Consider the following 26,355-nt stretch of genomic DNA (forward strand, 5'->3'; position numbering starts at 1 on the left):
ATTGAAATATTTAAATTTTGCTTCACATTAAGGAAAAGTATTTATGGGAGGGGTGCTGGCAAAAGAAATAAAGCGGAAAATAAATGACAAATTGAAGAAGAGTCTGGGGGAAAAGGGAAAAGCGTTTCGTACCGGGAATTGGTTGACATAAAATCGAGTTGAGGTTTTTGTGGGAAAATCTTTGCGGTTCTTAAAAAACAATCTTTAACTGAAATTTAAACAGTCCTTGTTCAATAAACAAATTAAGTTCTCATATGAAGTTGATTGTAAATTCAATAATGAAATTGGATTTCAACAGATACAATTTATACAACACTTGTTATTCCCCAAACATATATAATTAATATTTAAAACTACATCTGAACAAACAAATTTTTGATATTTAAGACTGTTGGTTAAATTTATCCGCGCTCAAAGGCAAAAGAATTTCCCTCTTTTATATGCCACACATAAATTGAAATATTCAATTGGGAAAAATCCGACCAATTTCCCACACACCAGTTTTCGTTTTTCTTTGACCTTCTGCCATTGTCAACCAAATGCTGATGGAGGTTGATACGCCACCAACTCCTGCCCCTCGACCCCGCGCAGCTTTGAGTTTTCCTCCAGCTGGGCAGCAACTAGTCAGCAATTTTCCACCGCCCCATTTTCCCATCTTCACTTTTTTTCCCGACTCTCACCTTGATTCATCATTGTTTCGTGTGTTCTGGCTTTGATATGCTTTCATTGCGAGATTTGCGATTTGCGCATGGGGAAAATGGGGGACTTTGTATAAAAAGGGGGTTTTGTTGATTCTGCTTTTGACAAATCGGGGCTAAAAATTCAATGGCTTTCCAACGTTTTTGCATGCACCGACAGGAGATAAAAAGGTGCCAGCGTAGGTAAAATACGTTGCTGGATATACAGAAGAAAATGATCCAAGAAAACTAAGCATTTAAAAATATTTCCTAGTGCAAATTTTAATATTTAGATTTAAAGTTGAACATTCAAAAATAAGCAACATCAAAGATTTGTTTTAATTATTTTTCCTTTTTCAATAAACATTTTTAGTTTGTATTTTTATTTTCTTTAGTACATAGTTTTTTTTGGAAAATGGCGGTTTTAGATCTTTATATAAAAATCAAACAATTTGTGGACCATTTTGTAGGTATGAATCAGTCCTATTCAACCTAAAAATATTATTCTGCAAAATATTTACGGTGTGTGGGTCACAAGAAAACAAGTAAAGTCACTTTGCGGCGCCGCATTTGACTTGAGTAAGCCCCATTTTTCGCCCCGTTGGGATCTCTTGGCTTGTTCTTTATTCTTTATTCAAGCTTAACTTTTTTTCTCATTTTTCGCAAGCTCCAAGAAATGCTTCTTTCTTTCGCTCATTCGGTTTTCTTGATGTTGTGACGACTTTTGCTGTTTCATTCTTCGGCTTTTCCCTGTTCTTCTGTCTTCTGTTTTCGGTCTGTCTCTCTGGGTTTCTGTTATTTGGGTTAAATATCTGAGTGAAAACTGTGTTAATGGGTGAAGTTTATATATATCTGCATATATCCATATGTATGTTCGCGGCTCGCAATTTTCTAGCTGAATTTGCATTTGGCATAAAGGTTTTTTTGGTCAACGCTGCAGAAAACGAGCGGATGAATAATTTGGCAATTATTAAAACAAATTAATTTTTCAGAATCTTTAAGAGATTATTAAGTTATCAAATTAAGTGATTATACCCTACAGACCTAAACATATGTCCAAAAATACATTAAATAAAAGAATTTATTTAGATAAAGGAATAATGAAAAAATCATTTGCCTGCAATACAGCATTTTGCTGATAACATTAAGGTAATTCAGGTTGAAAGGAAAAAGGGAAAGAAAACCGAAATAAATCTAATTCGTGGGCTCCATTTACACACTCGCACACAGTGCTGCATAAAAGTTATGCAACGGCAACATAAATCAATTGCCCTCGTCATTTTCATTTATTTATTACGATGTTTTTTCGTTGGCCATTGAAAAGGAGGTCCAAGGCAGCGTTTTTCCCTTGGCTTAACCGCTACCCGCACACCCCTCGTTTAACCCCTGTTAGCCCCCCTTAACCCTTTTACACCACCCCCCAGCCCTCGAATGCCGCCTCACCTGCGCGACGACAATGGTAAATATTTTTATTGTATTTCCTTGGTGTTTGTGTTGAGCTCTTTTTCCAGGGACCCCGATTCCGATTCCGATCCCTTTGCCGCTGCTTTACGGCTTCGATTTCAATTTTCGGGCCCAAGGGCAGATTGGCAAAAGGAGTGACGAAGGGGGGCTGCCAACGCCAGCCAGAAATCCCTTTTGCCACTTTTGGACATTGCCATTTTTCGCTTGCCACACACAGGCAGTTATATATCCAACTGATATTTATATGCTTCTCTGCACAAAACAGGGTATTATGGACTATTTACACTTATATTTGGATGGAAATGAGTGATTATGTTACTTGGACTTAACTTTTTCTTTAAAGCATTTTTAAAAATATTAAACTAATTTTGTTGTTTCTTCTTTAAATTTTTTTTGAAATAATTTATTGGTTATTTATATTAAAATCGTCATTACCATAAAAATAAAAATATTTACTACATAAATTATATGACTATAATTCTCTATGATAAAATAAAATTGATCAAATTTAATTATAATATATTTACTTGAATCAATAAAAAAACTGATATATAAATTGGGTTAATCTACCATAAATAAATGTCAAGCGATAGAAACAGTACTTTTGTAGTCTTAAAATAACAAATTCATAAGTTATTTTGCCTATTTTCTTCCGATGTTTTTCCGGGTGTTTTACGTTCTTTTCGCTGAACAAACAGTGAAATTCTTCGAATAGACTCAGCATTTAACTTCCCTTTGAGCTTGGCGCACTAAAAGCGAAAAATTCGGAACAGAAATCGAAGATTTCGTCTGTTCTTTTTTTTGGGGGGGAAGGATAAGTTGGTGAGACGGTGTAAAACCTTTCGGAGCTTTTCGGCACGATTATCCCTTTTCTGTGCACTCAATTTGTTGGCGAAAACGTTGGAGTGGGGAATTCGTTGAGGTGCTTATGCCCTTTGAACTTTTGCCCACTGACTGACTGACTGAATGACTAACCGAATGACTGACTGACTGACTGAATGACTAACTGAATGAGTGAGTGAGTGACGGCACATCGCTGTTGCCTGGCATTAAATGGCTTTCAAGCCTTAAGCTATGGAGTTTCGCTTTTGCTTTCACACGGCATCGGTTTCGGTATCGGTGCTATATATATACACCATATCCCATATGTGATACCTCGCCATAAATTAAAACCGAACAAATAATAGATCCGAGGCCCTCGAGGGTCAGAGAAAACAATCCCCAATCCACAATCCACAGTCCACAATCCCCAAGTCCAAAGCCATTAATCAGAATCAGCAATCGGTTAAGGGAGCCAAATCATGCCGAACAGCAACCAGATTAGTGCCAATAATAATAATAATGGGAATAATAGCTCAACTGTCATTCAAAGATTTATTTAACCACTAAACTTCAAAGGGGGCGGGGCTGGGCAGCTTTTCCATTTTCCGATTGCATTTCTTTTCAAAAACTGAAGCGGAAATTTACGCATCAACCAGCATAATTAATGTCCAAATACAATGACAAAATGACAAAAAGATTGTTCGGCGGAAATTTCGGGGGCGGAATGGGATAATACAGTGTAAGAAAATCCTTAATCGTTTCAGAAAGATACAAGGCTCACACTGAAGATAATAAACAATATAAAATTTGTATATTTTAGTAGTCATTACTTTTATCAGAAAGTATTAAATATAATCAGTTTTGATAAGTTGAAAAATAAGTATGCCTATGTGATTTTATAAGAAACTAATATATCCTTCCGATTTCGCCAAGTGTAGACCTTGCTTGGCCCTAGACAAAGGTCAATTTCGGCCTCTCTGTTTTTCTTTTTTTAAAGGAAGTCGCAATGATGCGGGCCCCCAGAAACGACGACGACGCTGATGGGAAATTGAGGGAGCGGCAGAGGGAGGCGACGAACTGCATCCGGAAAAATTAGTGAGCGGAAAATGGGAAAAAATCTGCGCTCAAAGTGAAAGCCATAGTCGAGGCCATAGCCAAAGCCAAAGCCAAAGCTAAAGCCAATAGATAGGCACACAGAAACCGAGCTGCAGTCGAGAGTGATGGAATGAAATGGACTTGACTTTACTCAACTGAAGTTGGAGTCGAGATGACTTGACTTGACTCGACAGCCGGCCCAGCTGAAGTGTCGATTGTTGTTGTACATTTTCCTGATTTTCGCAGATTTTTCCCTTCCATTTTTTTTTTTTTTTTTTTTGCCACTGGCTTTTTAGAGGTGCGACAGCCGACACACCCAAAAAAAATTGCCAATGAAGATAGACAGAAGCCTGGCAAGGCGGAAATATGCTACAGTGGAGTCTGCAAAAGTATAAAACAACAAATGGGGAGGAGCAGTTACAGTTCCAGCCAGCTGCGCCCAATTTCAATTTCAACTTCATCTCCACATCTCTCACCCCCTTTTCTTGCTGGCCAGCAAAATAACAATTTTCAATAATAAAAATGTTGCAGAAAAAACGATGGCAAAGGGGGAAACAACTGATTGAATCGGGGGTAAAAGGGCCTGAAAGGAGCTGTATGCGGTGGAGAAATGACGATCTATTGCTCAGCTGACCATGGATGGCATCTAAAGTCAAGCCAAACTTGAAACAAAAAAAAACTGAAGCAAAGAAATCAACTGAAGATGTGAGCTTATATCTGATGGATGTCATGTGGAGTCAGGGGAAAAGATTGTTGGTCAATCAAATAGTGGGGCAAGCTGGTTCAAAAATACTTAAATAAATGAAATGTTGATCAGCTTGTTAACTAAAAAACGAAATTAATTTATAACACTTGCTTCCTATATTTCTGTGCAAATTAGGCACATGAAAAAAAGATGAAAATGCTTAATAAATCAAGTCAGATGAGAAATATCTTTTAAATGCCCCTCATATTTCATTTTTAGAGCTTCCAGACTGCCTTCAAGTTCTCACTTTATATTAATTTAAATTTCTATACAGAATTTTGTGCTATAGTCATGGGTTCAATTAAATATCATGTTATGATACCAGTCATTAAGCTGTGCGTGATAAGTCAAAGTTGAAAAGTCACTTAAGCCAAGGTATCTTATATTATTTATCAGTAACAAATCAAAACTGAACTGAAGCCAAACATGTACATACCTTAACATACATTTCCAAAATACAGATTGTTATTGTGGGAGGTTTTGAATATTTTCTTCTGATACGACTCATTGAATTGTGGGCAATAAATCACAATTGAAAGAGCACTTAAACGAAAACATCTCACTTAATAACTCTCTGATAAATCAAAATGGATGTATCACTTAAGTGAAAGTATCTCTAATTTCCAGACAACCCACATATGTCTCTACAACCAATTTCAGTCATTTAAACATAAGATTCATGACCACGGTTTCAAAGTCTCGGGGTCACACAATCATTTCAATTCGACAAACAAACTTGTCGAGGGGCATTTCGTTTTTTTTTTTTTTTTTTTTTTTTTTTTGTTTCTGCAATTGGTTTGCTCGTTTTTGTTTGGCAACATTGAACTTGAATGGGTTGGCCTCAGCAGTGCGTTCATATCGAATTTATGGACAAACATATACATATAGACAGAATTCGAGTTTCAATGCTTTTACAGCAAAATCCAATCAAAATTTTCGTTGGCAAAACAATAAACGGACAATAGTCAGTGGGAGTGGGGCAGAAACCAGAATCTAGAAAATCAAATCAAGTCCATTAGAATGCCATGTAAACGATTTGAAAAATGCGTGCAAATGCAATTAGATTGTTGTAGTTTTTATACGGTTTTTGTTGTTACTCCTGGCCAAACCTAATGCGATTTAATGGTCGCACATATTCGAGGGTATCTGCCACGCCCCCAAATATAGGAGGGACATATGCCTCATGCTGTGCAATCCACATAGAATTAATCACGGCTTGCCGCCTCTCAGCGAAAAAAAAAATATTGCACATGTTTCATTGAAATATATATCCAGATGTTCAGAATCAGACTCAGCAAATGTTCAGGCACTCGTGAGTTATTTTCGCCGATAACGGAATACTCTGTATGCAGTTCAGATATTTAATACCTTTGATTTCACTTATGGGGGAAAAAAATATTATGACTCGATATCAATTTCTGTAGTTAGTCATAAATATCTCAAAATATATATGGTTACGTATCGCATTGCATTGTAGGATATCTGTAAAATGAGCTTAAAATATATTTATTTAAAAAGTTTATTTGCACTTAAGCTTTTGTTTTAATTGTGGCTTTGACCTCCAATATCTTTAAATATCTGGGATATTAAAATGGTTCTCCAAATATCTGGTGAATGAGATAACCCCAACAGAATTGGCAGAGCATTCCGTTGACCAAGAGCAAACACGAAATGAAGGCAATAAAAGCAATTTATTAAATCGTCACATGATCGCAGAACATTTTTGTTTGTTTACGATTGCATTTGTTTTTTTAAATCTTTAATTTTGTAGTTATTTTTTCTTTGGTTTTCACCTGTCTGTCGGTTTTGCATATTTACTCACTTATTTATTTCGATGCATTTACCATTTATGTATCGAAATGTTGTATATGAAAGAGAGGTCTTCAAATAAAATTCATCGGCAAATGACCAAAATCCGAAATAAACATGAACAATATTCGTGTTAATTTTATAATTTCCAGTCACGTTCAGTTATTTGCTTTGTCTTTTTCACATTTAACGACTTCCAATGGCCCCGAAAAATAAGGAAGGCAGAGGGGCTGAGCGGCGGAGTGGCTTACTTCCGATGGGTATTGATATAATTAGCCGCTGGAACCGAGAGCTTCATCGATGCCCGTTCTTAAAGAAAACAAAGCACATTTGCCAGGCAATTGGAAGTCACGTGGGTTTCACAAATAGCCCTCGCACATGGGGACACTTTAAAATCACGTAGCTTGTGTAAAAACACTTTAGTTTGCATAGTATTAACACAGAACGGTTAGAAGGACTCGGTAAGAAAGAACCTAAACCATTGAAAAATGTTTTTGACCGATTATCGGATTTTTCGTAAGGGGATACATCATACATTTTTGGCAAAATCGGCAAAAAAAAAAATTTTTTAGGTGTGAATGCCAATTGATTGGAAATTTTGTAACGAATTTAACGAGGTATGACACTTTAATATTTGACCATTATTTGCCAGTGTTTTGATCGAAAAACCGAAGCTTAAGTTGATTTTTTCCGAATTTTTTTTTCCAGAATACATATTTTAGGATTTTTTTGGCTCCAACTTTGCCAAAATTCAACGTACAGCCAAAAGAAGAACTGTCTTGTAAAGTTGAGGACCCAAACAATCGATTTTTTGTGGATTTGGACAAACAAAATTTTTGACCCATTTTAGTATTTTTCATAAGGGTGTTATCATCATTTTTTATGAAAATGGGTAAAAAATACAATTTTTTAGCTGTGAATGCCAATCGATTGAAAATTTTGTAACGAATTCAACGAGGTATGACATTCCAAGATCTGACCATTATTTCCAAGGGTTTTGATTAAAAAACTAAAAAATCGAGCTGTTTTTTTCTGGATTTTGGCTATCAAAAACATATATTTAAATAACATTTTTTAAGGGTTTTTTGTTGTAACTTTGCCAAAATAAGACGCACAGCGAAAAGAATGACTGTTCTGTGTAGCTGACAACCTACACAATCGATTCCAGTTGGATTTTGTAAATTTCATTTTTTGACCGATTTTCGCATTTTTCATAAGGGGTAACACTTGATTTTTTTCCAAATATGGCTCAAAATAAAATTTTTGAGCTGAGAATACCATTCGATTGGAAATTTTGTAACGAATTCAACGAGGTATGACATTCCAAGATCTGACCATTATTTCACGGGCTTTTAATCAAAAAACCGTAACTCGAGTTGATTTTTACGCGATTTTGGACTGTTTCAAAATATGTAACATATCATTTTACATTTTTTTAATCCTACATTTTGATTAACTTTTTGACCTTATATGTAACATAAACTTAAGCTCCTTAACCCCCATTACAGCGGCCCTTGCACACACATGCAGACATACAAATTTTCTGCGAAATGCAAAATGGGAAGCCATAGAAAATGATTGCAGGCCAGCCTGCATCGATAATTATTTTAATAGATCACCTTCAAACGCTCTCTCTGCGCTTTGTCTTCCTACCTGTTGCCCAGTTAGGCGGGCTTTGCCCCTCGCGGCTAATGTGAGGTTTTGCTTTACATACGCTGGTGCACTTCGTAATTTTCAACTATTTTCCATTTCCATTATTTTCCCTGGCCAAACACACTCACACACACACACACACACACATTAACCGCACAACAACCCAAAAACAAAAACAAAAAAGAAACAAATACACAAAGAGAAAAACCAACACAGTGCGAAGGAGATGGGGAAGGCGAATGCGAAGACGACAAAAGGGTCATTCACATTGCGGTGTGCGTGGCCCCCCTTTTTAGGCCCGGTTAAAAGAGGGGGTGGGGTTTTGGGTAGTACCTAGTAGAGAGGAGGGGGAGGGGGATGGGGACTTAGGGGTACGACAGTAGCGGATACCGGGCTGCCTTCAAAGCAACAGGCGAGACAACCAACGGCAACAATGCCGACAAATATCTGGATCTGTGTCCACGTTTGTTTTGTGCGATATCTTTTGAATACATTAGCGACTCGACTGGCAAAAATACAAAGACAAACAGCGCTGAAAAATAGGTAACAACAAAATAACAGCGACTCTTTCAAGCCAAACATGTGCGAAAAGATGTTCGATGGCCGGTAGAAATGGCGAATTGTGTAATGAAAGCTCGTCAAGCAAATCACTTCAGATGCAGATACGCTCAAATGGGCCCACAAAGGTTGCAAACACTCTTCGAGATTTTTAAAAGGCGAAAGTCCATTCAATATGTTGAAACAAAAATATTTATTATAATATTATTATATTTTGTATGATAAAATCCAGTATAGGAATGGGATCCATTTTTTAATTCCTGTGTCATAAATATCAAACATTAAACCACATTTTATTTTTAAAAATTTACCCGTACAATTTTATTAAAGCCTTAATATTAAATATGTATCTACTAATATACTTGGCATTTTTTGATGGCCATGCAATAATATAAGTAATTTATTTAATCTCCAGCTTAATTCTTTCTTTGTTCTTCACTTCGACTTCTTATGCTTCATGTATATTTGTGCCAAATTTTCTTTTTTTGGGGATTCGTAATTGTGGCCAGCGTATCTAAGTATCTGAGTATCTGAGTATCTGCCGCCTGGCGCTCGTGTATCCGTGCGGTCGACGCTTTCTTTTTTCGGACAGTTTAATGAACACAGGAAACGGAAATCGTTTTGTAAGTGTCTGTGTGTCTGCCAAATGAGTTAGGAAGAGAGAAAAAACGGAGAGAGAGCGAGTGAGAGAGAGAAAAGAGATGGACAGTGGGCACTTGGGGCCTGGACAAAATGCAAATATTTTCCATAATTCACGTCTCAAAATTTCAAACAAATCTCTTTTATGTGAAAAGTTTTTCGGTAACGCCAAAAAAAAAGACCTCCAGACTCGGGTTTAGTTTCCGTTTGATTTTCCGCTTGCTTTGTTTCGGCTGTTCATTAATTAATTGCATTTGATTTTGCTCCGAAAGCAAATAAAAAATAAGTTTTAAAACTATTTGAAACATCATACAAAAAAGTTGGGCTCGCCCCAGCCACTTTATTTTTTTTTTTTTTTTTGTTTTGCTTCTATACTTTGCGAGACCGCGAGCGTTTACCGTGCATACTAACTGACTATTAATGCGAGCAGAGCAGCAACAGAAGGAGCAGCAACTGGCCCGGCGGCAACACAAAAAGTTTCAACTCCATATGGAGCCCAGTGGCAAGGAGAAAGAAGCGGCAACAGCAACAGCAGCAACATCAGTGCAAACAACATCAACAAAAACGCAATTAGCAGCAGCTACAACGGCAGCAACACTTACAGCAGCAACAGGCAACAGGCAACAGCAACAGCAGCAGCAGCAACACGACTAACAACAGCAACATATGTGCACAAGAGCAACATCAACAGCTTGAGATGAAAGCGGCAAGAGCAATCCAATTTATAAAATCATAAAACTATGCCCAACAAGTGGAAAATAAAGGAAATCCTGCACTTATAAAGTTTGTACAACAATAAAAATAAGAAACTTGATGGAATCTTAAGAGATTTTTAAAAACTAGCCACCAGAAACTGAATCTTAATGCCTATAATTAAATATATGTTTTTAGTGAATGATAATCCTTTATTAACTACATTAATATATAAAATAATTGGAATTCAAATAAAGACAAGTTATGGCAATTATTGCATTTTCTGAAAACTTGTATTGATAAAATAAAGATAATTGGAAATAAACTAAATACAAAACACTCTGCCAATGGAAAATATTGATATGCAATTAAATTTTAGAAGAGAATTCGAAAAAAAAAAATTTTTTTTTTTATTGAGTCTGACAAAAACATTTGCAGAAACAAAGAAAAGGCGGTAATGAAATGAATTCCAAAACGATACAAAAACGAAAACCGGCAACAAAAAAAGAGAGCCAAATTTAAAACGTTTGCCTTCAAGGCAATAAAGAAGAAACAATTGTTTTTTACCAAATGCAAAAAAAGTTAAAAAGAGGGAAAATAATACATAAAAAAAACTGAAAGAAAATGTGTTAAAAATAAATGTACCTATATATTCTAAGTAAAGTGTACGCAAATGCCTTTTTAATACTTTATTAATTGTTGTAGGTATTTTTAGGAGAAATCAATAAAAATTATCCTTCCATTGCGACAAAAGTATTTTACAAGATATAATAATATAAATACAAAATATATATATTTTTTGTTTTTTGAACTTATAGTTTATTTGGTATTTTCCTCAGTGCTGTAGTTTGCTGCTAACTCCTCTATCTTTTCCCGTTTCTTTGCTTTTTGTTGTTTCTATAATTTAGCTACCTACGTTTGTTGTTGATGAGGATGCTGCCAGCAGCAACAATAAAAACAACGAAAGACAACAACAGACAGCATTAAAAACAACAACAACAACAGCAAAACGAAGGGAGAGTAACGTTGACGGGCTCCCAAGCCCATTAAAACTGAACGTAAACCAAAAAATTAGGTTGCCACCAGACACACTCTCACACACATAAAGATAATCACACAGATACTCAGGCACACAGATACTCACTCACACACATACACACACACGGCAAACTTTTGAGTCACTTGAACATTTTTGGCTGCCAGACAACAACAAAGCGAACTGAACAATAATGGTAGATTTCGGGGGGGGAGCAGGACGAGGAGTTGTGGGTGTACTTGGAGGTACAGGGTTCAGGGTACAGGGTACAGGGTACAGGGTACAGGGTTCGAAACCCGCACCTTTTTGCCATATCTCTCGCATAGCCGAAAATAATGAGCATACAAAATTTATGAAACACATGCACAACACCGACAAAAGATGAATGTGGAGATGAGGAGCGATGTATCCAGATACCTAGCGAGACCTAGCACCACCACATAGAGGGAAAATAATATAATAAACAGAATAGCTATCATATCGTCTTGTTAAAAAATACCTTATTAATTAAAGCTTAAGCAATCCAAAAACATATAGTGTTTTTTTGCAAGACTTTAACTTTAATAATAGAATTAAACTTTTTATTTAAAATAACAGAATGAAGACTTATTTCATTTTGGTAGACATGGTTTAACAAGATCATCCCGTTTCATAAAAAAGTCAAGTGGGTATTTTGTATTACTACTACAACTCAAGTCAATTAAATATTATACTTTTTATTTGAAAAGTTCAATTTTTTGATTTACAGGTAACGAATTAAAAAGTTTTATTATCTACAAAAATTGTTTGACTACAATTGGTGGGTTGATGAGCAACTAAATTATTCCAGAAACATAAATTGAGATTTAATTTTTGCAGAAACCTTTGACAAAGTAGTCAAGTTTCTTGACTCATTTCTCCGAGTGCATCCTTAAGGCATTGCACACGGCCTGGCATTTGAAACGTTTCTAGTTTTCGGTTTCGGCCAGATACAATTGCAGATGCAGCAGGGGAAGATGCGGCCTGGAATGAGGATGATGACTGCGATGATGATGGTGGATTGCTCCCCAGTTCCCCTGTCCGTTTCTCTGTTTGTCCGTTTGTCCGCCTGTCCGTCAGTGTCCAAGCTGCGAACGCATATTCATAATGAGACTCCAATCTGACGGTTGTTATACCCTCTTTGGCCCCCATGGAAAAACCCTCCCCCTGCACAGACACACACCACCTATTCCATACAATGCTCAGATAAATTGCTAGAAGTAGCTACTAATTTGCAGTTAGTCGTTTCACAACAACAACAGAGACAAAATAGCACAAAACAGAGTAGTTGGAGCTGGGAAAACCAGCAGAAGACGAAGGAAAACCGGCAGAGAAAATGACGCGGTAGGGGTGGTGAATGGGAAGGGGGGAGTTGGGGGTTCCTGAGGAGAACATAAAGTAGAGTTTTCTGGCATCGCATGGCCAGCATTTTCTGCTCCATGCCGTGCGCTTTGACTGCATCTAATGACACTAATAAAGTTGCCCACTGATGATAATCTGTCTCTGGCACTCGACTCCACTCCACTCCGGCGACCACCGCCTTATCCCCTTAACCCCTCATCCCCTCCAGGATCCGAGGAGCGGTACCAGAGCAGAGCCAGAAGCAGAAGCAGAAGCAGCAGGATATGACTATAAAAGATATCCGAGCGGCGAGCAAAATAAGCTCGAATAATACACAAGAATTGCTAGCAAAAAGAGTTGGCCACTCAATACGACTGCGATGGTGCCCTAAGAATAGTTCAGTTTTTAACATATGTTTGTATCATTATTATAATATTTCATAAAAGAAATTCTTATTAAAAACATTTATACTCAATATTAACTAATTATTATATAAAACAAAATAATCTTTCCCTGATTTAAGAAGGAAATCTTTAGTCTTATATTACAATTTGTATTGGCTGCTATCCATATAGATTTCCTTTTCTTTATAGATAATTTGTCACCTAAATAACATTTTGAGAATGCATAATAAACATGCCACATTTCAGGACACCTTCCATAAAGCGCAACTTAATACGCCAGAGAACTCAAAGCCTGCAAATTGATTGATCCCCAGATATGCAAAAATAAGCTGTACCTAGCACTCTACAAATAATTTGCAATGAAAAAAATAAGGTGGGAATACAACAAAATTAAGCTGCTTGCGGCACTCAATTCAAAGCAGCTTTTTGCCCCATTGCAAGTCGGGCCAATAAATCTGCTCGCCTTATCGCAGGTGACTCCGATGTCTGCCACACCCGATCAGGCTCACCTCTGTATAAATATATATAAAGATATATATATATAAAGTAAAGAGGGTTTTTTGGGGGGACGTTGTCTTCGGGCTTGTTTGTCTGAATTTTAGGGGGCTGCCGCAGAACAATTTCAAGGTGCACTGACTGTAACAAATATCTTCATTTAACTTCCTTCTTGTTTTCCCCGCTGTTTTTTTTTAAGGGGAGCATCTGGAGGTCTTGCCACAGTGTCTTGTCTTCTCCTGCAGCTGTTCAAGGTCCTGGGCCACCGTTATTTACATTTTATGGCACACAAATTTTTTTCCACCTCGCCTGCCAACTGAAGCTGATGGCTAATTTAAGTTTGCTTTATTCTCTGGTCTCGGCTTTGTTGTTTAGGCAAATATTTATGATCGACTTTTATTTGGCACTCGGGGCAAGGTCATCGCATCGGCTTCAGTTGCTGCTTTCAGGCTTCCAGCTTCCAGCTTTAGCTTCTTCGCTTTTCTGGCTTTTGACATTTTCGGTTGGGTTTCTGGTTTTTTTTTTTTTTTTTTTGCAGGAGGTTTGCCTCCCAGCAAGTTTGCCAAAGTTCATTGTGGTTAGTGTGCTCTTCGCTTCGCCTCCATGTTGCACACACAAATTTGCTGCCATTGTTGCTGCGCTCTGGTATCAGCCACAGTTGTGATTATGTCTATAAGTTTGGCCAGTTCTATTTTGAGTACCCATCAGCAGCAGAAAATGAGAGGATATTGTGGTCAATGTAAAAATTAATTTTACTATTGTAATGCCCATTATGCTTTACCATATTTATAATTTATAATTATTTTTGCTCTAAATAGTCATTTGAAGTTAACAACTTAATTAAATATGTAATTCAATGAATATATTTATTTGATTTGTAAATGTAATGAAAGAATTGTGTTGACATTTATTATTCCACATATTAGTTATTAGTTCTTGTTTATTTATTTTGAATTTTTAAAAATATTTGATTTAATGACTCATGTACATTCAATTACTTTTCTTGGCATATTCGATTGCTTATAAACTATTCTTGTCAATTAGTCTTAAAAAAAGTATCCCATGATTAATACAACTAATATAATATATGCAGAATTATTACTCATGCCTTACTTTTAAATACTTTCACGAATAGAAATCAGTTAGAATTATTTGCCTTTTTCAATAGCAATTTAAATGAACTCACGTTCACACTATTTTACATTAAAACGTGCTAGTGGCCAAAAAAAAAGGTTATGAGTACCAGGTACGTAGCATTCGATTATTTATCCTCCATTTATTTTTTATGGCAAAGGGCTATTCTGGGGACCCAAAAGCGTTGCAAACGGTAAAACTTTTAGTTAACCAACTTTTTCGGTACGACATTTCTGTCCCACTCTGTTTTGTCATGTTACTTTCTGTTTTTCGGTACTTTTAATTTGTGTGTAAACCGATGCAAACCAATATTTGAACTTTTGCCATTGCTGTGAGCCGAAAGCGAACCAAAGCGGACCGAACCCAAATGTCAGCTCATTCATTAACTTGCGCAAAGGTTTCCAAGTTTCGTCTTCCCTGCTCGTTTTCATTATTCCATCGGACAGTAATTCAAATCCAAATGGCAGGCCACCATAGTTCAGATTGTGTCTCTCCCCCGAAAACACGTACAGAAAGTGTACATAGTATGGCGACCGACCGGAAAATATATTGAATTACAAGCGGGATCGGGTTTGGAGGAGCTCGAAAAGTTTGTGACATCGAAAATGTGCTAACAAGGTGGGTTCTAATTAATATCGGATTGAAAACGCGGTGAGCGACCAAAGGTGCATTATCAGATCCGATAACAGGTGGCAATTCAACTGTGGCCATCGCTTACGGGGTCGCCATTTAGAAAAGAATAAAGTACGTACGATTGCACCAACTTTCAATGGAAAATTGGCATAAAATGTGAGCGAATTTAAAATTATTTTTGTTTTAAATTATTAAATACTATATCAGTTTATTGGCTGACATAAATGAAATTTTCAAAACCATCTGCCCACTTTCTGACTATCATAAAGTTCAAGTTAAACATAACCAACAATTAATTGATAGATTGTATTAACCCAATAACAATGCCATTGAGTTATTGAAAAGCTAATGATAGGCTATTGGTATTAAAAATGATCTGGCAAATAAGACACTCACTAAACCAAGTCTATTGATTTATTAAGTTGACGTGAAAAATGCTACTGAAATCTCTCAACTACCAAATAGCATTAGTCATCTTTTAAAAAACTCAAAGCCCCCGATAATGATATCATTATTGACTTTGTTCGACAAAAACAATACAATCTATTGATTTCAGAGAAGATCTTGACATTGGCACATCTATTTTTTTTTGTGCTTAAAAGGAGGAGAAAACTTTTGGGAACGCTAAAATAATTATACCCGAATCATCGTTTCCATTAGAAGTATTCGGCCCATCTTCGCGGGACGCCAACAATTAAAGCCACATCGAATAAAATGAAATAAAATTAGCATAAGCCATTCACATGATTCCGTTCGCAGTGGCAAAGCCGCTTTTTATAAACTTTTTGCAAGAGAATAAGAAATACGAATAACAACAACCGCCAAAGCCACGTATCCACTACAGATGCTCAACAACTTTAGCAACATTTCAAGATTTCTAATTTTTATTTGCCCCGCCGCAGTTGTTGCTGTTGTTTCTAATTAAGTTTGTTGTAGTGCTTGATTTTTTCTCTCAATTTTTTTTTTTTTATTTTTTTTATATAAAGTTATTTTTTACTTTGAAGCCTCGAGACCTGTTTGGAAACCCGGGCACCCCGCAAAATCCACAATGGAGAGCGAGAAGGGAAAAACTGGAATAATTCTGGGCTCGGGGAATTTCTACTCTGAACATCTATATCTATATATCTATATATGTATATATACATATGGGTTCGTATGCTGTTCGATTGTATCAACATTATTTGCAAATTGTGGCTTTAAATAATTAGCAAATAAATTATCGGTATAGAATAGAGTATTCCTGGAAAACAATCTGACGGACGCTTCACGTGAGTGTCTGAACATCATCACCCCGAGTGCAGCTGTTAATTAACAAAAACTTAATTATCTACTGCCCCTGGAGTAGATATATTATTCAAACGGAACTGGCTGGGGTCACTCGAATCGAGTATCTTAGGTGTTGAAAGATTTTATAAATTAGTGGTGTATAAATTTTATTTTTAATAATGCTTATCTATTTTGTAAGCTTCGAAGCATCACCAAAAGTGTCTGGTTTCTTAAAGATATCGATATTTATTTCACCAAATATTAATTCATGTATAAATAATACAGTTTCTCAGCTCGTATTTGTGCAGAAAAAGACTCAATTGAAAATTCAAAAAGTATTGTATAATCATACCGAGAATTGATTTGGATGTTTTGCTTTCAAATATTCTAAATATATATTTGTGGCTTAAATGAAGTAATAATAAAGTCTGATTAATTATCTTTTTTCAGGCAGTTCAGGGTCGCAAGAAAATTAACAAAAGACTACAAAAGCTGTGAAAATTGAATAATGCTTTTTGAAATAAATCAAATTTTGGTTGCAAATTAAATTTTGCTTAAGTTCGAGGTCACAAAATTGAAAGCAAATATCTCGTACCATTCAATTATAAATGTTTCAATTTAATCTTTGCAATCTTTTCCTTATAAATATTTTTACCTGAAAACAAAAGGAGCTTTCTCAAAAATTATCTCTGATATCTGCTTGAAAATGTCGCTCACGTTTCGGCAATTTGTTTTCAAATTCCTGTTGCTTATTTATTTTTCCCAAAAGCCGGAGGAAACTTTTCTGTTCCTTGGAAAAACAAACACGAGCTCTGTTTGATTTCGATGTGGCCGAACGCCTGGGCTATGATCTCATCCAATTCAAGGCCTAAGCAAAACCACAAGATAAATAAAATAAAACACGAAACATATCCCTGATAATTGCAATTCACGAAAATCAGCACGTTCTTGAACATGTAAATTTAAGCGATGCGTTGATCAACCGATGGAAATCAACTGCGGAAGCGGAAAGCGGCCAAAACTTGATTAGCATTTGGACCCAAATCTGCGCAGATACCAGAGGAGATATAGCGGCGAAAGTGCTGCAATTGTAACTGCAATTAAAATGCAATTGTTGAAGAGCAATCAACAAAACACCCGCACGGGGAGCGATTTGCTAAACGAAAAGTTCCATAGCATTCCATTCGAGTTTGAATTGGTTCGAATCAGTGAATTTCTATGCCCAATAAAGGTTTAATTTTGTTTCAGGTCTGCATTACACTCAAGGAAAAAAAAGGTAAATAAAAATAATTAGTTCTACAAACCCTTTTCAAAACTAATAACCAGTATTAATATTAATGTACAAATAAAATAATATTAATTAATCATTAAAACAAAGAGTGAATTATTAGAAATAATGCGGATCAAATTAAAAAAATTCAGAAATATGGAAAATAAAACAAACAAATTTGTAAACTAATGGTTCAATATTAAACTTAAAATCATAGCATTTGAGCTGCCACATTCAAAGCAACTCTCTCTGCAAATGAAAACAAAGCAATTATGCAGTGTCAGTCAATTCCATTTTACAATGACAATTTCTAATTAAATCTAGTCGATTAAATAATTCAATCAAACACTTTGCAGTGGGGCCAATTAACGACCGGATTTCTCTCGGTGCATTTAGCCAATGCAAACAGGACAAAAAAAAAGATTGTCATGCAGATTACCTGCGCCTGCCCACCTGTCAATGGCATTTGCATATGGATTTGGGACTTGTGAGCGGCAGCCCCTCAATCGGCACCCCCCCATTTATCCTTGGGCTCCCCCCGAATAGTTCCACATATGTTGGTTGGCATTGCAATTTGTCAACATGACAAATACCAAAAAACTGCAGTCGAGTTGAGTTCCGGACGGACAAAAAGACAGGTGGGTTGGGGGTTAGAGGGGTGTTGGGCTAGGCCGAGGGAGACAGACAGGCATCAAGTAGCGGCATCGTCTGATTGGCGAACGTTTGCTAAATGTATGCATGAAAAATGCATTTGAGCCGCCGCAGAAACAGAAGAGCAGCAGCAGAAAACGGGGGTCAGGAACAATTGGGGGTATTCGGCTTGAAGGACCACGAGCCTGGCAAAACAGCTTCCAAAATACGATATAATGAGGTATAGAGTTACAATAAATTACAGTATTGTGCTTAAAAACTCTTTGTAGCAAAACATTTATGAACATTTTGCTTGTGCAAACCAATTTAGAGCCATTAAAAGTCTATAAGAATATATATATATAATTAAATATATAAAAAAAAATGTTCAAGAAAAATGGCATACAACATATATGTCACTCTATTTACAGGGTAATAGCCAAGCTTATAATGCGCAGACGACATCCTAATGATGACATGCCACACGGAACAACAAGAGGAGACGATGATGATGCTTCTGGTGCTGCAGCTCCTTCTGCTTCTTGCGCTGCAGCAGCATTTCAATTGCCATCAGGGTTTTGGAAATGCATTAGAATCGGGGCGACTGAGTCTCCTCCGAAGGTTGGAGGAGGACGAAGGTGCTTCCCGGCATTTCCGGGCCCGAGAAGGGGGCCAAGCTGGCATGTGAAGTGAGCGAGAAACAATTGAGTAAGTAGGTCTGTTATTCTGTTATGGAGATCCATTCGATAGAAAGGGGTATTGGGAGGTTTTGAGGATTAGGCCCTTTAAAGAATAATTCAATTGGATCTCTAGGCTGCAGAAAACGGCTAACTAAAAATTGTGGAAATTAAATCTCTGATTTACTACAACTCACATTTATTCGTCTAATTTCATTTTACTTTTATAAAGTTTAAAGTTCGTTTGTTGAATAATATAGCTACGTCCCTTGTTAAAAAGTCGTTCGGTTCTCCTTCATCTTTCTTAATCTGTTCCACCACGCACACATCTCCTCTTAAGATCCGAATTTTCCAGAGACTCCCAAAAGTTCTAAGTTAAATTTAGCTAGGCATTCATCAGTCTCCGGCCAACCTGCACTGAGAAAAAATATCCCAATTTGTATTGGGCTTATATACTTTGAACCAACATTAAAAGTAAGTTTAAAACTATTAACTTTGGCAAATATATGTTTTGCTTAATATATATATAGATATAAGTTAAGTGAATATTTAAATGAAGCTTGGAATATTTATTTCATATTATATAAACTTTCTATTGAATATTAATTTTTTTGTTTAATTGCCAATTGAAACAAACCAGTTAAACACGAAACCCTTTTCAGTATAATCAAAATATAGCAAATTATATTTTTTTCAACTTAATCTGAAACCGATTAAAACTCAAGTTGCGTATTAATTTCAAACGCCTGGTGCTGTCTTCCAAATTTATTATCTCGCACACCTCTTTTACGCTCTGTGTGCCCCGCCCGAGCATCTTTTGTGTTTTGTTTGGGTTTTTGTGATAAGCGGGTCCCGCTGAGCTTCGTAAACTGCCGCAAATTTAAACGAGATAAATGCTGCCTAATTGCACACAGAAATGAAACTAAACACGGTGGGCGATGGGTGGAATTTTCCAGGCGAAAGTCGTCGAGTGGGTGGCGAGTTTTCAAGGAGTCGGGGGCGAGCGGATGGGATGGCACATCAAATTATAAACGAAAGTTCTCAAACAATTTAATCAGCGGCAACAAACAACAAAAACCTTTCACACACACATACGCGCAAGCGAGAGGGAAGATGATAAAGAAGGACGGCAAGATGCTGGTTCCCCCTTAAAAATCTTGTAAGATCTGGTTTCAAATGCATTGCCATCGGAAAAGGACGGCGAACAAGAAAAGGCAATGAGACAGAACGGAGGGGAAAATCAGAAAATTCCCGTGGCTTATCGGGGTTGGGGCGGAAAACCCAGGGGGTGTGGGCCAAACTGAAAAGCGCAGAAAATGCAACACAACAACAAACGAGTTGATGAGCGTAAAGGGAATGCCACTAAAGTTGGCAGCGGAATAAAAATAAACAAGAAGACAACCGCAAATTAGATACAGTCTTAGAAAAGCGACTTGAACGTACCTTTTTTTAAACTTAATCTTAAAGTCGTGAATCCTGAATTTTAGAATTTCAGGTGAAATGTGGCTGTAAATTTTTGTAAGACATTTCTTTATACACCTACTACTATAATAAGGGGTAGTATTAAGGAAAACTTAATTAGGCTAATACAATTTTAATGGAAACCGATATACATGTGGTTCAACATAAGGAATTTTTTTTTAGCTGGTAAATTTAAAACATAATGTGAATATATCGTATTGCACTTAAGAAAACTGCATACCAAAACTGGGTAATTGAATTCGAATGGAAACCGCGTTATAGGTGGAACAAAAAATACCCAAGAAAGATGTGGGAGTACCAGGTAGTGCTGATTTGGGGGGTGGGGGGTTGTTCGTGTGGGGACAGCTTTATTTACCGCTCAACCGGCAAGCGGCAGCCTCTACGTCGTCTAGTTCACATGTACCAAACATTTTCCAAGCGATTTTCTTTAATTTTCCACATATTTGTGTGTGCAACGTAACACGTTTTCCAATTAAAATTACAAGAAAATTGTTTTCCTTTGTTTTTTTTTTTTTGAATTTTCGACTGTTATTGTTTTTGCTTACCTGTCACTGCAAAAAGAAGAGCGTAATCCAGAGAAAGAGAGAATGTTAGCGCGAGAGAGCCTCAGAGTGCGAGAGAGAGAGAGCAAAAATCCTTGTGCTGGCACTTTTCTTTAATTTTTTTAAATAGACCCTTTTGTTGTTGCTATCTTGTTGTTGTTGTTTATTGCAGGTCAAAACAACAGGTAAAATAGAGAAAATATGGGAAAATAGAACCAAAACAAAAACCAAAAACGCAACAGGCAAACGGGCAAACACAAAAACAGAAAATACAAGAAAACAAAACACAAACTTTGGCAGCACTTGAAAAAAATTCGTTTTTGTTTCTAATTGACGAACAAATTTTCTCGATTTATATCATGAACGCGGCTATTTTTTTTCTCGACGCGTTTTTTTTAATGGATTCGTTTGTAATTATTTAAATTTAATTGCTGTTGTTTATTCGCTGGCTAGAGCCGCGTTTTTCGAACTGCGACGGCGCGCCTTTGGAAACCAACTGAAAAAACGGAAAAAACACAGAAATCAGAGAGCGAGAGAGAAGAAGAGAGCGGCGACGTCAGCAGAGCGCGAGACACGTATGTCGTTTAAGTCTTTCGTTTTGGTCGTTCTTGTTCTTGCTACTGCTGCTGCCGCTGCTGCGTTGGCGCAAGCGAGAGAGAGAGAGTTGAATTTCAGGTGTGGCAACCGGCAAAATCACAAAAAAAAATCTGACTTCATACAAGTACACAAAAGATAGAGCGCGAGAAAGAGATGGATGGATAGGACGGGACGAAACATCATTATGATCTGTTGAGAACTTAATGAGAACAGTTTTACAAATGAAGAATACATGTTCTTGTTTTTGCATACTGATTTTCGGCCTATATAGTTAAGATATATATACATTCTTAAATTCTTTGAGTTGGGAGGCCCAAATATACAATTCAAACAATAGGAATTGAAATAACTGATTAGTACAGCCTAAAATCTTTTCAGTAGCACTTTGAACTATATCTAAGTCAAAACTTTTATAAAGTTAACTTCTTTTGAATATAATATTCATTTGATGTTCATTTAAAATTTTTTTTTATAAATGATTATATTCTTAAAAACCTTGGCAATGGGGAGTAGAGAAATGTAATCAAAGGCTATTAAATAAAATTTAAATAAATTTTAATTTGGCTTTCAAGAGTTACATTGAGCTAAATTAAACCTTATTTAGTTATTTATGAAAATTTTTTATGTAACACGTGTCCCTAGAAAAATTGTTATAAATATTTAAATTAGAGAGCTTAAGATGACCAATGGCTTGGCTTATCCGTATTATTTACTTATAATAGGATTTGGAAGTAATTCTTCAAAATATCCGAACTCTAGAGACTGGGAATTACTTGGATAATACCAATATCTTTAATAGGTGTTTTAATCTCTTGTGGTTAGAGATTCGTGGTAGATTTGTTATAGATTTGTAATACTTTTCAAGCGCATGGCATGGATTCTTGGTTTGGTTTCTTCTCTCACTCTTTCTCTCTTTTAAAAATCGGGTCGCTGCTTAGTTATTCTACACAGGTGTGAGTGTGTCTGTGTGTGTGTGTGCGTGCGTGATACCTGTTTGTCCACACACATATACACACAGAGCCATTAAGAAACAGTCATCATCATCGTCTAAGCCAAGTTGCCTCTTTTCACCTTTCCTTTGGACATCAAATTCCGCTCTGGCTCTCGCTCTCGCTCCCTCTCTTTCTCGCCCGCCTGCTCGTGTGGGAGTGGGAGGGAGAGGGAGAATGTAGCCAAGATTCGATTCTCCGCTGTCTTTTGTGCTCGCTTCCTAATCCATTAACTTGTCTCCGCTCGCCCTCTCTCTTTCTAGCCCCTTCTTCCCTGTCCCTGTCTTATTTTTTCTTATTCTTCTTCTAGGGGTTCTGGTAGCTCTTCCTCTTCTATGGGCTCTAATAATTCCTCTTCTTCTTCCTCCACCATTAAGTGATGACGACGCACTCCCAAGAAAAAAAAAAATCTAATACAAAAAAAATAAATCAAAATTCAAAGATTTTATTAAAATTCAATCAATCAATCGCATAAATGACAGATCGATCTTCGCAATGATGAATGGGGTGGTATCGAATCTAAAATCTCGGCAATATCACCCGCAGTCGCCACTTTGTCCGGTTTTTAGCCTACTGGCAAGGTCTCAACATTCGATTATAATACATATTTGTAGTACCTTAACATGAAATAATCACAATTGTAAATATATATTCATAATTTTGTTTAAATAAACTTAAGAAAAATCAAAAGATATATTTTGAATATTTCACGAACAAATCACCTTTTGGTCAAAGTGATAACACTTTTAAATAAGATCATCATAACGTGTTTATGCACATCATAAATTTAGAGAAGATTTGATTAAAACGTCATTGATAAAAACGTTTTCTAGACAGCAAAAAGCTACCAAATTGATGACCAATTTTGGTGACAGGTATTTTCTTTGTGCGGCGTTGGCCATATAAATAATGTGTGTATTTTTTTGCCACGCTCAGCGATCAGCAGCGACAACAATTTAGAAAATTAGTTGCACACTCAACAAAACTCGTTCCATTGGCTTTCTAACCGGCAATGAGGCAAGCAGATCAGCGGTACAGTTAGCGGTGGGGGGGCTTTGGGGGGTTTTTTAAAGGGGGTTTCAGGGGGTTACGTGTGGCAAGGGGTGGCGAATGGGCCGACTCTCCCATTACATCTGCATATGTGGCATGCAATTGGATCTGCCTGGCATATTTCAGATTGCCATTCGATGTGAGTTGCGGAGTAAGCGAAATGCGGAGAAAAAATTGAGAGCCGACATGGAGAATTCTCGAGCGGGGGAACCAGTTAAAATGGGAACTAAAGGTGGCTCCAGTTTCTATGGAACAAACAAATACCATCTATTTATTCGAGAATTCAAGTTGGTCACATATCTGATATATTAGATGTTATAGCGAGCACATCTATAATTTGTAAAGGTAAGTTGCTCATTCTGTGTTAAATGTCACAAAGATATTTTAAATAAATTAAAAATCTGTTCTGAATATTTGACAAAAGCAATTACATTTTTTAATTTCTTTATATGTACTATTTAAAACAACTTTTAGACCAGCTATGAGTTAAGTTTTGTGCCAATCGTTATCACCAAAATTTTTTATTATTTTTGAAATAAACATTTTTATTTTTTATAAGTCACTAGATTAAACTAGTGAGTTCAATGGAAGACCTTTTGATACATCGGTAAAATTTACTTCCAAAGAAAAGATTGTTTTTCTTGAATATTTCGAATATATGAACATTGTAAATCCGATTGGCTCAATCGACTTTTATTTTTGTTTTTTTTTGTTTTGTAACTTTTCCAGCTATTCAGATTCGCCCTCGAAGTGGAAAACTTTCGGCTGTGAGTGTTTCGGTGTTGTGGCAAATATATAAATTTGTGAAATTGTCAGTGCCACAAGCAGAGATGATTTACCGCCCCGGGGGCTATGCCAGCCACTCATTTATCAAGCAAAAAATAAAGAAACCCGAAAATGAAGAGAGTTCTAAGTTGCGACTGGGAAACTTTCACCGGGCGTTTTATGCGGGGGGCTTTTGAGTCGCACTTGAGAATGTCTGGCGGGGAAGTCGTAGCAAATCATTTTCGGATCTCGGATTCCCAGTCTCGAGTCTCGATTCTCAAATCTCAGGGCTTTGGGTTTATCCTGGCCAAGTCATAAACAAATACGGCTTGCTGCTGTTTTGTTTACATTTGCGATGTTTGGGCCGCACCACCGACGTCTTTTGGCCAGTGGTCTCTTGGCCAGACTGGTTTTTCTCCGGCCAAAAAAGGAAGTTGCTCGTAAAGTGGCGAAAGCCGCCAACTGACCCAACAACAAAGTGTGCAAAATAAAAATCGCAAGAAGAAAAATCGTCAAATAAAATAATAAAAGCGCTTTCTTTCTGTCTGCCCCTTTTGTTTGCGGCCTGCATTTTTTCGATTCGAATATTTTCCATATTTTCTTTTTGATATTTAGGGATTTCAATTTTCACTGATTGTTTTTTTTTTTTATTTATGTTTTTTAAGGCACAGCAAAAAAAAATGGTCGAAATATTTACCGCCGCACTCACTCGAAAAAAAACTCGAAACACTCAACAGGAATTTTCGGGATGCCTTTGTTTCAGTTAACTCCGCTTTTAAGCGTTTTCGGCTCTGATATTGTTATTGTTCTGGACTGCCCACGCTGGACGTATCTGTGGGATTCGGATTTGGGTTCGGATCTGAGTAAGTATCACTGTCACTATAGGTAAGAATTAGCCGCGCTGGCTGAACGTTCACGACGACGCTCCGCGAGCGACTGACCAGCGGATGCCAGCGGTTCCAAGGCGACCCGCCAACCGACCCCATCGAACCTCCGCCGGCCGTCGAACCGTCGAACATGTTGCGTTGCAGCCATGCCTACACGCACAGCGGCGCCACGTTCCAACGGGGTTCCCTTTTTAGTATTTCAATTTTTATTTCACTATTTACCACCAAACTCTCATTAATTTACCACATTTACATTTTCCTTTATCGCTCAAGATGGAAACAGCACTGCCGAATACATATCTTTATGTAAGGGCTCAGCTTAAAAATATAAGATAAGATAAGCGAAAGAACATATACAACATTGTAATACAATAGACTAAATTTATATTTAAATTGTTCACAGATTTATGAAAAATAAATGTTGTTATTAACTTTTAATGTAATGTACTTATGGAATGTACTTAACATTTATATATTAAATTTATTTTGTATTAAGTTTATATTTTATTGACTGGACCGAAACTTTGAATCGAAATTTTTCAACTATCTGGTAGCCTATATAAAGTTATAAAAATTAGCTTATTATTTGTTTAATTTTTTTTAAGACAATTATATTTAAGACGAATATACAGAGTAAGTACGTGTAATTTGTGCAAATACTTTTGACCACCCTTGTATATATGAGCCAAATATGAAATTCGTTGTATTTTTTTTTATAAATTCTCAAAATGCAGGGACTAAAAATTATGAAATAAATTTTTCGACCCCCTCTATGCCCTTGGTAAAACATAATTTTAGAGGCTTATTCAAGCGAGCTCCACACGTGCAACATGTTGCATGTTGTGTTTTTATTCGGTCGGCAATTGTTGCTGCCACAGTGCGTGGATCTAATTGACAGTTTTCCAGAACAACTTGTTGAGTTTATTGTTGTCTTAATGGGGTGCTTATCTGCATCTGCCCCACGATCTCCAAATCGCCCTCACT

General features: G+C 36.7%; 1 protein-coding gene across 8 annotated transcripts in view; it reads right to left on the bottom strand.

The window, feature by feature from the left end:
• Positions 1 to 25,408, bottom strand: part of LOC108050844 (low-density lipoprotein receptor-related protein 2) — a 163,158-nt gene extending 137,750 nt beyond the window's left edge. For 3 of the 8 annotated variants that reach the window (XM_044461169.1, XM_044461172.1, XM_044461167.1), the window contains exon 1: positions 25,194 to 25,408. The gene's annotated coding sequence lies outside the window, so the exon portion shown is untranslated. Of the gene's footprint in view, positions 1 to 21,086; positions 21,304 to 21,375; positions 23,695 to 25,181 lie in introns of those variants that run through there. The other 5 variants (XM_044461173.1, XM_044461168.1, XM_044461170.1 and 2 more) reach the window with 3 other exon arrangements.
• Positions 25,409 to 26,355: the final 947 nt, after the last annotated feature.

This window comes from Drosophila rhopaloa, unplaced genomic scaffold (genome assembly GCF_018152115.1).
Source record: "Drosophila rhopaloa isolate 14029-0021.01 unplaced genomic scaffold, ASM1815211v1 contig_3, whole genome shotgun sequence".
Taxonomy (NCBI): Eukaryota; Metazoa; Arthropoda; class Insecta; order Diptera; family Drosophilidae; genus Drosophila; species Drosophila rhopaloa.